This window comes from Neovison vison, unplaced genomic scaffold, assembly GCF_020171115.1.
Source record: "Neovison vison isolate M4711 unplaced genomic scaffold, ASM_NN_V1 Scaffold_094, whole genome shotgun sequence".
Taxonomy (NCBI): domain Eukaryota; kingdom Metazoa; phylum Chordata; class Mammalia; order Carnivora; family Mustelidae; genus Neogale; species Neogale vison.
The window spans coordinates 1,035,225-1,046,363 of NW_025334898.1; positions in this window are offsets into that span (position 1 = coordinate 1,035,225).

Here is an 11,139-nt window from a genome sequence, read left to right on the forward strand (position 1 = left end):
CACAGGGTGGCCTATGATATTAGGGTGCCATAGAGGGCCGTGCAGCTGGATCCATATGTGGGGTTTCTGCGCAGACCCATAGGGGACTTCTTTCTGGTGGGCAGGCAGAAGGTTGCATTGTGGCTTCAGAATTCCCAATATGGAGGGCTTGAAGGTGAGAAGTATAAGGACAGAAGTCTGAAAACACAAGCTACGGTTAAGCTCAGTGCCGAGCACATGGCTGTTCCAATGTGCAGGGGTTGTTTCAAGATCTCCAGCACCTGAGTATGGTAGAGGGTCAGATGTCTGCTCACGATGGAGTTTGTATCTATGATGGCCAATGAACGAAATATCCAGTACCTGAGTAAGGGTGGATGTCAGATATTTGCTCACACTGGATTTTTTGTCTATCATGACTGACAAATGGAGGAGTGGCGTCAAGAGGCCATGGAGGATTCCCCACGCTGAAGCTGCTATGGTCAGTGGAGGTGTGCTTTCCAGGCATCCATGAGGTAGTGCTCCGCTACCCAAAGTTTCCACATGGGGGAACCTGGAACAAACAAACCAGACTGCCCCTGTCTGGAAGAAGGGACCCTTGCTGTTTGGAGCATCTCACAAGCCCAAGCTTGGAAAATACTCCATGGCCTCATGACATCACCCCTCCATTTGTCAGTCAACATAGACACAAACTCTAGCATGAGCAAACATCAAATATCTTACATCCGCCCTTACTCAGGTGCTGGATATCTCGAATAAGGAACTAAACATTGGAACTGCCTCCTGCTTGACCCTGAATTGAACCGTAGACTGTGTTTACAATTCCATCCTCACCCTACTGGTCCACAAGCCCTCTTGATAGTGAATTCCGGAGCCACAATGCAGCATTCTGCCTTCCCCATAGAAAGAAGAGCCTGGTGAGTCTGCACAGAATCTCCACATGAGGATTAATCTGCTCAGCCCTCGAGGGAAGCCGATTTATAGGCTGCCTTAGTCACTAGTGCTGTGTCTGACAGAGCCTGAGCCCCGACCTTGTGTCAGCCACCCAGAGGGCAGGGCATATATCCAGAATGTGAGACAGACCATGGGCCAGGGCTGTCACCTCTACCCATTGTTGGTATTCAGGAATCTGTCCCCAGACCTTTCCTGGAACCCCTACCAATGGAGCTACCTGAAAAACAATAGGGAACTCCTCCTACCCCATGGTAGGATTCCTGGAAGTTGGGATGGGTGTCCAACCCTCAGAGTGGGAGCCAGCTACATGGCCAAGGAGACAATGCCTACTCCTGAGGGCTGCCCTGGGCACAATAGCCATTGTGAATCTCCGCCTGAGCATGCTTTCAAACAAACGCTCTTATTTTCACCTAAAGGACAGCCACTGCATGCCTGGTATGCTCCTAGGCCAAAATCCTAACCCTTGGTGGGAATTTCCAGGTGCCCAGACCCAGAGCCCATCTCTGGAATCCCTGCTTTGGGGCATACCTAAGATGGAAAACAGCACTCTTCCCTTCCTCGAGAAAGGCATCAAACGATTGGGAGCCTCCAGGATCCTTAGAGGAAAAATCTCCATGGACCCATGAGACCGCACCTGCATTCTGAGGCCATCCTGGACACACAATAGAGATACAAAAGCCTGTGCTACGCCTTCGAGTCACCTAATTTATAGTTCCAGATGAGCTGCTCTCCAGGTCAACACATTGGACCTGCGATCACCTTGCCATTAACCCTACCTGAGTTTGTGTTTGCAGACTTCTCTCCCAAAACAATGGCTCACATGCCATCGAGGACGGGATCTCTGGAGCCACAAAACAGGAAAGTGCCTGCCATCCCCAAGGAAAATGTGCCTGTCACAGTTGCCCAAACCCTCCAGATTAGGAGAAACCTGCAAGTCCCCTGTGCCCAGCCCAATATTGGAAGCCGATCTGGATGCAAATGCACAGTCTGAAGCACCCTGATCGCCTCCATCAAGGCAGACCCGAGTCAATGGTTCTGAGTCAGATGATTGAACGTGACATGCCCCTACAATCTCATTGGAACCCTAGATTAGGTTTTCGGGCATCTGGCCTCAGAGTCCTGTTCTGGAATACCAATATGATACAACATATGGTCCATGAGCCCCAAAATAGAACTTCTCCTGTCCCCAGATAGAATCCATGCTCTTTGACTTGTGTCAAACCTTCAGGGAAGATGACTCCTGCACGGCCCCTTAGCCACAAGCACATTCTAAGATCTCCCTGGTAACAAACCAGCATTGTGAACCATGTTCATGAGATTCCATTTCAACTCATGTCCTAGGTACTTCGTCCCAGAGCCACCAAAATGAACCGGCCATGTTCCTAAGCTGTAATAGTCAGTGGAGGTGTGCTTTCCAGGCATCCATGTGGGAGTGTTCTGCTACCACATCTAACCAAAGGGGGGACCCTGGGGCAAACAGACCAGACTGCCCCTGTCTGGTAGAAGGAAACCTTCTGTTTGGAGAATCTCAGAAGCCCCAGTGTGGGAAATATTCCATGGTCTCTTGATGCCACCCCTCCATTTCTCAGACATCATAGACACAAACACCAGCATGAGCAAACATCTGGCATCCGCCCTTACTCAGGTGCTGGATTTTTGATTCAACTGCTGCACACTGGAACTGGCTTATGCTTAACACTGAATTTAATCATAACTTGGGTTTACAGTTCCATCCTCACACTCCTGGTCAGCAAGCCCTCTTGAGAGGAAATTCTAGAGCCACAGCACAACATTCTGCCTTCCCCATAGAAAGAAAAAGGGCCCGGTGTGTCTGTCCAGAAACTCCACACGATGATCAATCTGATTGGCGCTCGGGGGAACCCCAATTTATAGGCTTATCTGGGCACTAGTGCTGTGTCTGACAGAGCCTGATCCAAACCTAGTGTCAGCCACCAAGAAATCAGGGACCATATCCAGCATGTGAGACTGGCCATGGCCCAAGTCTGTCATCTCTACCCATCCTTGGTATTCAGGCATCTGTCCTCAAACCTTTGGTAGGATCCCTTCCAATGGGGGAACCTGAAGGACAATAGAGAACTCCTCCTTCCCCATGGCAGGAATCCTAGCTGTTGAGATGGATTTCCAACCCTCAAAGTGGGAGGCAGCTGCATGGTCAAGGAGAGCACGCCCACTCATGAGTGCCACCCTGGGCACAAGCAGGTACGGTGACCCTCAGCCTGAGGATGCTTTCAAACTAATGCTCTCAGTTGCACCATAAGTATCCTGCAATGAAGGCCTGGTACACCCCTAGGCCAAACCTAACACTTGGTAGGATTTTCCAGTGGACCAGACCCAGAGCCCGTCTCTGGAATCCCTATTTTGGAGCACCCCTAATTTGGAAAACAGCACTCTTCTCTTCCCCGAGACAGCCACCAAACTATTGGAGCCCCCAGGAATCTTAGAGAGGAAAAATCTGCCATGGACCCATGAGACCACACCTGCATTCTGAGGCCATCCTGGACACACAATCTAAATACAAAAGCCTGTGCCACCACCTTCGAGTCATCCGATTTACAGTTCCTGACGAACTGCCTTCCAGGTCTATGCTTTGGGCCTGCAATCACATCGCCACTAACCATAACTCGAGTTTGTGTTTGCAGACTTCCCTGAGCCAAGGTTCACATGACCTCCAGTTTGTGGTATCTTGAACCACACAAAAGGACTGTGACTGCCATCCTCAAGGAAACTGTGCCTGTCAATGTTGCCCAAAACCACTAGATTAGGAGAAGACTACAAGGCCCCAATATTGGCCCAGCCCAATTTTGGAGGCCGCTCTGGACTCAAATGCGCAGTCTGAAACACCTTAATCACCTCCATCCAGGTAGACACCCAAGTCAATGGTCCTGAGTCAGAAGATTGAACCTGACATATACCTAGTACTTCATTGGAACCCTAGATTATGTTTTCAGGTATCCGTCCTCATAGGCCTGTTCTGGAATACCAATGTATGATAAAACATGTGGTCCCTGAGCCACAGAATATCTCCTGGCCCCAGAAGGAAGCTGAGCTCTTGGACCTGTGTAAACCCTCAAGGTAGATGAATCCTACATGGCCGCTTAGCAACCAGCACATTCTATGATCACCCTGGTAACAAACAAGCATTGTGACCCATCCTCATTAGACTCCATGTCAACTCAAGGCCTTGATATTTGCCCCAGAGCCACCAGAACGATTCTGCTATGTTCCTCATCTGCAATGGTCAATGGAGGTGTGCTTTCCAGGCATCCATGTAGGAGTGCTCTGCTACCCAAACTTTCCACATGAGAAACTTGAGCAAACAAACCAGACTCCCCCCTGTCCGGTAGAAACTTTGATGTTTGGAGCATCTCACAAGCCCCAGCATGGGAAATCCTCCATGGCCGCTTGATGCCACCCCTCCTTTTGTGGGTCATCATAGACACAAACTCCAGTGTGAGCAAACATCTGACATCCGACCATACTCAGGTGCTGAATATCGAATCAGCTGCTACACACTGAAACTGCCTTTCGCTTGGCACTGAATTTAACTGTAGCTTCAGATTACAATTCCATCCTCACCCAATAGGTCCGCAATATCTCTTGATAGGGACTTCTGGAGCCACATCACAGCATTCTGCCTTCCCCATAGAAAGAAGAAGGACCTGGTGAGTCTGCCCAGAAACTGGACATGAGGATAAATAACTCAGCCCAGGAGGGAACCACAATTTATAGTTTTCCCTGGCCACTAGTGCTGTGTCTGACAGGGCCTGCCCAGACCTCATGTCAGCCATCCAGAGGGCGGGGCCCATATCCAGCATGTGAGACCAGCCATGGCCCAGGGCTGTCATCACTATCCATCCTTGGTATTCAGGAATCTGTCCCCTAGACCTTTGCTAAAATCCCAACCAATGGGGGAACCTAAAGCAAAATAGAGAACTCCTCCATAGCCATGGCAGGAATCCAGCTTTGAGATGGGTGTCCAACCCTCAGAATAGGAACTGGATCCATGTCCAATGAGACCACACACACTCCTGAGGGCCACCTGGGCACAAGCAGGCATTGTGACCCTCAGCTTGAGCATGCTTTCAAACAAACGTGCACAGTTGCACCTCCAGTAATCCGCATTGCAGGCCTTGTATGGCCCGAGGCCCAAATCCTAACCTTTGGTGGGATTTTCCAAGTGCTTAGACCCAGAGCTGATCTCTGTAATCCCTGTTTTGGGGCACCCCTAAGATGGAAAAGAGCACTCTTCCCTTCCCCGAGAGAGCCACCAAAGTATTGGGAGCCGCCAGGATCCTTGAGAGGAAACATCTGCCATGGACCCATGAGACCACACCTGCATTCCAAGGCCTTCCTGGAAATTCCATCCAGATACAATAACCTGTGCTACTGCCTTCAAGACAACTGGTTTACAGTTCCAGACTTGCTGGACTCCAGGTGTATGGATTGGGCCTGTGATCACTTCGCCCCTAACCCTAACCCGAGTTTGTGTTTGCCTTCTCTCTCAAAACCATGGCTCACATGCCCTCCAGGATGGGGTCTATGGAGTCACACCACAGGACTGTGCATGCCATCCCCAAGGAAAATGTGCCCATCACAGTTTCCCAAACCCTCCAGATAAGAAATTTGCAAGAAACCTGAGCCCAGCCCAATATTGGAAGCCGCTCTGGATGCAAATGCACAGTCTGAAACAGCCTGATCACCTCCATCCAGGCAGACACCCAAGTCAATGGTCCTGAGTCAGAAGATTGAACCTGACATGCCCCTCGGATCTCATTGGAACCCTAGATTTGGTTTTGAGGCATCTGTCCTCAGAGGCCTTTTCTGGAGTACCAACTTATGATACAACATATGGTCCCTGAGCGTACAACAGAACGTCTCCTGTCTCCAGATGGAATCCGGGCTCTTGAACCTGTGTCATATCCTCAGGGTAGAAGAATCCTGCATGACCCCTTAACCACCAGCAGATTCTAAGATCTCCCTGGGAAAAAACCAGCATTGTGACCCATCTTCATGAAATTTCATGTCCAATCAAATCCTTGGTACTTCACCCCTGAGTCACCAGAATGAACCTGCCATGTTTCTCAGCTGCAATTCTCAATGGACGGGTGCTTTCCAGGCATCCATGTGTGAGAGCTATGCTACCCAATCCTTCCACATGTGGGACCCTGGAGCAAACAAACCAGTAGAAGAAAGCCTTCTATTTGGAGCATCTCACAAGGCCCAGCGTGGGAAATCATCCATGGCTTCTTAAAGCCACCCCTCCATTTCTTCATCATCATAGACACAAACTCCAGTTGAGCAAATATCTGACATCTGCCCTTACTCAGGTGCTGGGTATTAGATTCACCGCTGCACACTGGAACTGCCTTTTGCTTGACACTGAATTGAATCGTAGCTTGGGTTTACAATTCCAACCTCAGCCTCCTGGTCCACAAGCCCTATTGATAGAGAATTCTGGAGCCACAATTCAGCATTCTGCCTTCCCCATAGAAAGAAACGGGGCCTGGTGAGTCTGCCCAGAAACTCCACATGAGGATCAATCTGCTCAGCCCTCGAGGAAACCCCAATTTATAAGCTGCCCTGGGCACTAGTGTTGTGTCTGACAGAGCCTGAACCAAGACCTACTGTCAGCCACCCAGAGACCGGGGTCCATATCCAGCATGTGAGACCGGCCATGGCACAAGTCCATCATCTCTACCCATCCTTGGTATTCAGTCATCTGTCCCCATACCTCTGCTGGAATCCCTTCCAATGGGGGAACCTGAAGCACAATAGAGAACTCCTCCAATCCCATGGCAGGAATCCTGGCTGTTGGGATGGGTGTCCAACCCTCAATGTGGGAGCCAGCTGCATGGCCAAGGAGACCACGCCCACTCATGTGGGCCACCCTGGGCATTAGCAGACATTGTGACTCAGCCTGAGCATGCTTTCAAACATCCCTCTCATTTGCCCCAAAAGGATCCCGTATTGCAGACCAGGTACACCTTTAGGCCCAAATCATAAAACTTGGTGGGATTTTCCAGGGTCTCAGACCCAGAGCCTGTCTCTGGAAACCCTATTTTGGGGCATGCCTAAGATGGAAAAGAGCACTCTTCCCTTCCCCGAGAAAGCCACCAACTATTGGGAGTCCCCAGAAACCTTAGAGAGGAAAAATCTCCCATGGACACATGAGAACACACCCGAATTCCGAGGCCATCCTGGACACACAATCCAGATACAAAAGCCTGTGCTACTGCCTTTGAGTCACCCGATTTACAGTTTCTGATGAGCTTCCCTCCATGTCTATGCATTGGGCCTGTGATCACCTTGCCACTAACCCTAACCCGAGATTGTGTTTGCAGACTTCGCTCCCCAAACCATGGCTCACATGCCCTCCAGGTTGTGGTATCTGGAGTCACACCACAGGAGTGTGCCTGCCTTCCCCAAGGAAACTGTGCCTGTCACTTTTGCCCAAACCCTCTAGATTAGGAGAAGCCTGCAAGGCCCTTGAGCCCACCCCAATATTGGAGGACACTCTGGACGCAAATGCACACTCTGACACACCCTGTCACTTACATCCAGGCTGATAGCCAAGTCAAAGGTCCTGAGACAAATGATTGAAACTGACATGACCCTAGGACTTCATTGGAACACTAGATTATGTTTTCAGGTATCTGTACCCAGAGGTCTGTTTTGGAATATCAATTTATGATACAACATGGTCCCTGAGCCACACAACAGAACATCTCCTGTCCCCAGAAGGAAGCCGTGCTCTTGGACCTGTGTCAAACACTCTGAGTAGATGAATTCTGCATGGCCCCCTAGCAACCAGCACATTCTTTGATCTCCCTGGTAAAAAACAAGCATTGTGACCCATCTTTATGAGACTCCATGACAAATCAAGGCCTTGGTAGTAGCCCCAGAGCAACCAGAATGAAACTGCTATGTTCCTCAGCTGCCATGATCAATGTAGGTGTACTTTCCAGGCATCCAGCAGGAGTGCTCTGATACCAGCTTTCCACATGAGGAACAGTGGAGCAAAAAAACCAGACTCCCTTGTACGGTAAAAGGAAACCTTGCTGTATGGAGTATCTCACAAGCCCGAGCGTGGGTAATCCTCCATGGCCTCTTGAGGCCACGCTTCCATTTGTTGGTTATCATAGACACAAACTCCAGCATGAGCAAACAACTGACATTTGCGCTTACTCAAGTGACAGATATTCGAATCAACCGCTACACAATGGAATTGCCTTTTGCTTGGCACTAAATTTAAAAGTAGTTGGCTTTAAAATTCCATCCTCATGTAGTGTTCCGTGAGCCCTCTTTTTTTTTAAAGATTTTATTTATTTATGTGACAGACAGAGATTACAAGCAGGCAGAGAAACAGGCAGAGAGAGGGGAGGAAGCAGGCTCCCCGCTGAGCAGAGAGCCCGATGCAGAGCTCGATCCCAGGACTCTGAGATCATGACCTGAGCCGAAGGCAGCGGCTTAACCCACTGAGCCACCCAGGCGCCCCCCGTAAGCCCTCGTGATAGGGAATTCTGGAGCCACAACTCAGCATTTTGCCTTCCCCATAGAAAGAAGAAGGGCCAGGTGAGACTGCCCAGAAACCCTACATGAGGATCAATCTACTCGACCGTCAAGGGAACTCTGATTAATAGGTTGCCCTGGCCACTACTGCTGTGTCTGAGAGAGCCTGATCCCTGACGTCGTGTCAGGACCCAGAGGGCGGGTCCCATTTCCAGAATGTGAGACCGGCCAGGCCAAGGGCCGTCATCCCTACCCATCCTTGGTATTCAGGCATCTGTCCCCAGACCTTTGCTGGAATTCCTGCCAATGTGGAAAACTTAAGAAAAATAGAGAACTCCTCCTTCCCCATGGCAGGAATCCTGGCTGTTGCAATGGGTGTCCAACCCTCAGAGTGGGAGCCAGCTGCATGGTCAATGAGAACACGCCCACTCCAATGGACCACGCTGGGCACAAACAGACATTGTGACCCTCAACCTGAGGATGCTTTCAAACAAACACTCTCAGTTATACCTTCAGGATCCCGCACTGCGGGTTTGATATGCCCCTAGGCCCAAATCCTAACCCCTGGTGGGATTTTCTATGTGCCCAGACCCAAAGCCTGTCTCTGGAATCCCTGTTTTGGGGCACCCTTAAGATGGAAAATAGCTCTCTTCCCTTCGCCAAGAAAGCCAACATAGTATAGGGAGCTGCCAGGATCCTTGAGAGGAAAAATATCCCATGGACCCATGAGACCACACCTGCATTCCGAGGCCATCCTGGACACACAGTAAAGATACAAAAGCCTGTTTTTCCACCTTTGAGGCACCCGACTTACAGTTCCTGACGAGCTGCCCTCCAGGTCTATGGGTTGGGCCTGCGATCATCTCGCCACTAATTTAACCCAAGTTTGTGTTTGCAGACTTCTCTCCCAAAACCATGGCTCATAGGCCCTCCAGGATGGGGTCCCTGGAGCCACACCCCAGGACTGTGACTGCCATCCCCAAGAAAAATGTGCCGGTCACATTTGCCCAAACCCTCCAGATAAAAAGAAATCTGCAAGGCCTCCGAGCCCAACCCAATATTGGAGGCTGCTCTGGATGCAAATTTGCATTCTGAAACACCCTGATCACCTGAATCCAGGAAGACATCCAAGTCAATGGTCCTAAGTCAGAAGATTGTACCTGACATGCCCCTAGGACCTCATTGTAACCCTAGATTAAGTTTTCAGGCATCTCTCCTCAGAGACCTGTTCTGGAGTACCAACTTATGATACAACATATGGTCCCTGAGCCCCACAACAGAACATCTCCTTTCCCAATATGGAAACCGTGCTCTTGGACCTGTGTCAAACCCTCAGGGTAGATGAATCCTGCTCGGCACCTTAGCCACCAGCAGATTCTAAGATCTCACTGGTAACAAACCAGAATTGTGACCCATCTTCATGAGACTCCATGTCAACTTAAGGCCTTGGTACTTCACCCCAGAGCCTCCAGAACGAACCTGCCATGTTCCTCCGCTTCAATGTTCAATGAAGGTTTGCTTTCCAGGCATCCATGCCTGAGAGCTATGCTCCCAACCTTTCCACATGGGGGACTCTCGAGCAAGCAAACCAGACTGACTTTGTCTTGTAGAAGTAAAACTTGTTGTTTGGAGCATCTCACAAGCCCAAGCGAGGGAAATCCTCCATGGCCTTTTGATGTCACTCCTCCATTTGTCAGTCATCATAGACACAAACTCCATCTTGAGAAACATCTGACATCTGCCCTTACTCAGGTGATGGATATTTGAATCAACCACTGCATACTGAAACAACCTTTCACTTGGCACTGAATTTTACTGTAGCTTGGGTTTACAATTCCATCCTCACCCTACTGGTCCCCAGGCACTCTTGATAGGGAATTCTGGAGCCACAACGCAGCATTCTGCCTTCCCCATAGTAAGAAGAAGGGCCTGGTGAGTCTACCCAGAAACTCCACCTGGGGATCTATCTGCTCTCACCTTGAGGGTCCCCCAATTTATAGGCTGCCCTGGCCACTAGTGCTGTGTCTGACAGAGGCTGAGCCCCAACCATGTGTCAGCCACCCAAAGAGAGGGGGCCATTACCAGCATGTGAGACCGTGCATAGCCCAGGACCGTCATCTCTACCCATCCATTGTATTCAGACATTTCTGCCCAGACCTTTGCTGGAATTCCTGCCAATGGGGGCACCTGAAGCACTGTGGAGAACTCCTTGCCAATGGCAGGAATCCTGGCTGTTGGGATTGGTGTCCAACCCTCAGAGTGGGAGCCAACTGTATGGCCAGTGAGACCACGATGACTCATGATGTCCACCCTGGGCACAAGCAGGCATTGTGACCCTCAGCCTGAGCATGCTTTCAAACAAATGCTCTCAGGATGCTGGAGGATCCTGGAGATCCTGTAATGCAGGATTACAGGCTTGGTACACCCCTAGGCCAAAATGCTAACCCTTGGTGGGAATTTCCAGGCACCCAGACCCAAAGCCTGTCTCTGGAATCCCTCTTTTGGGGCACCAATATGATAGAAGGCAGCACTCTTCCCTTCCCCGAGAAAGCCACCAAACTATGGAATGCCATCAGGATCCTTAGAGAGGAAAAATCTCCCATGGACCCATGAGACCACACCTGAATTCCAAGGCCATCCTAGACACACAATCCAGATACAAAAGCCTGTGCTAATGCT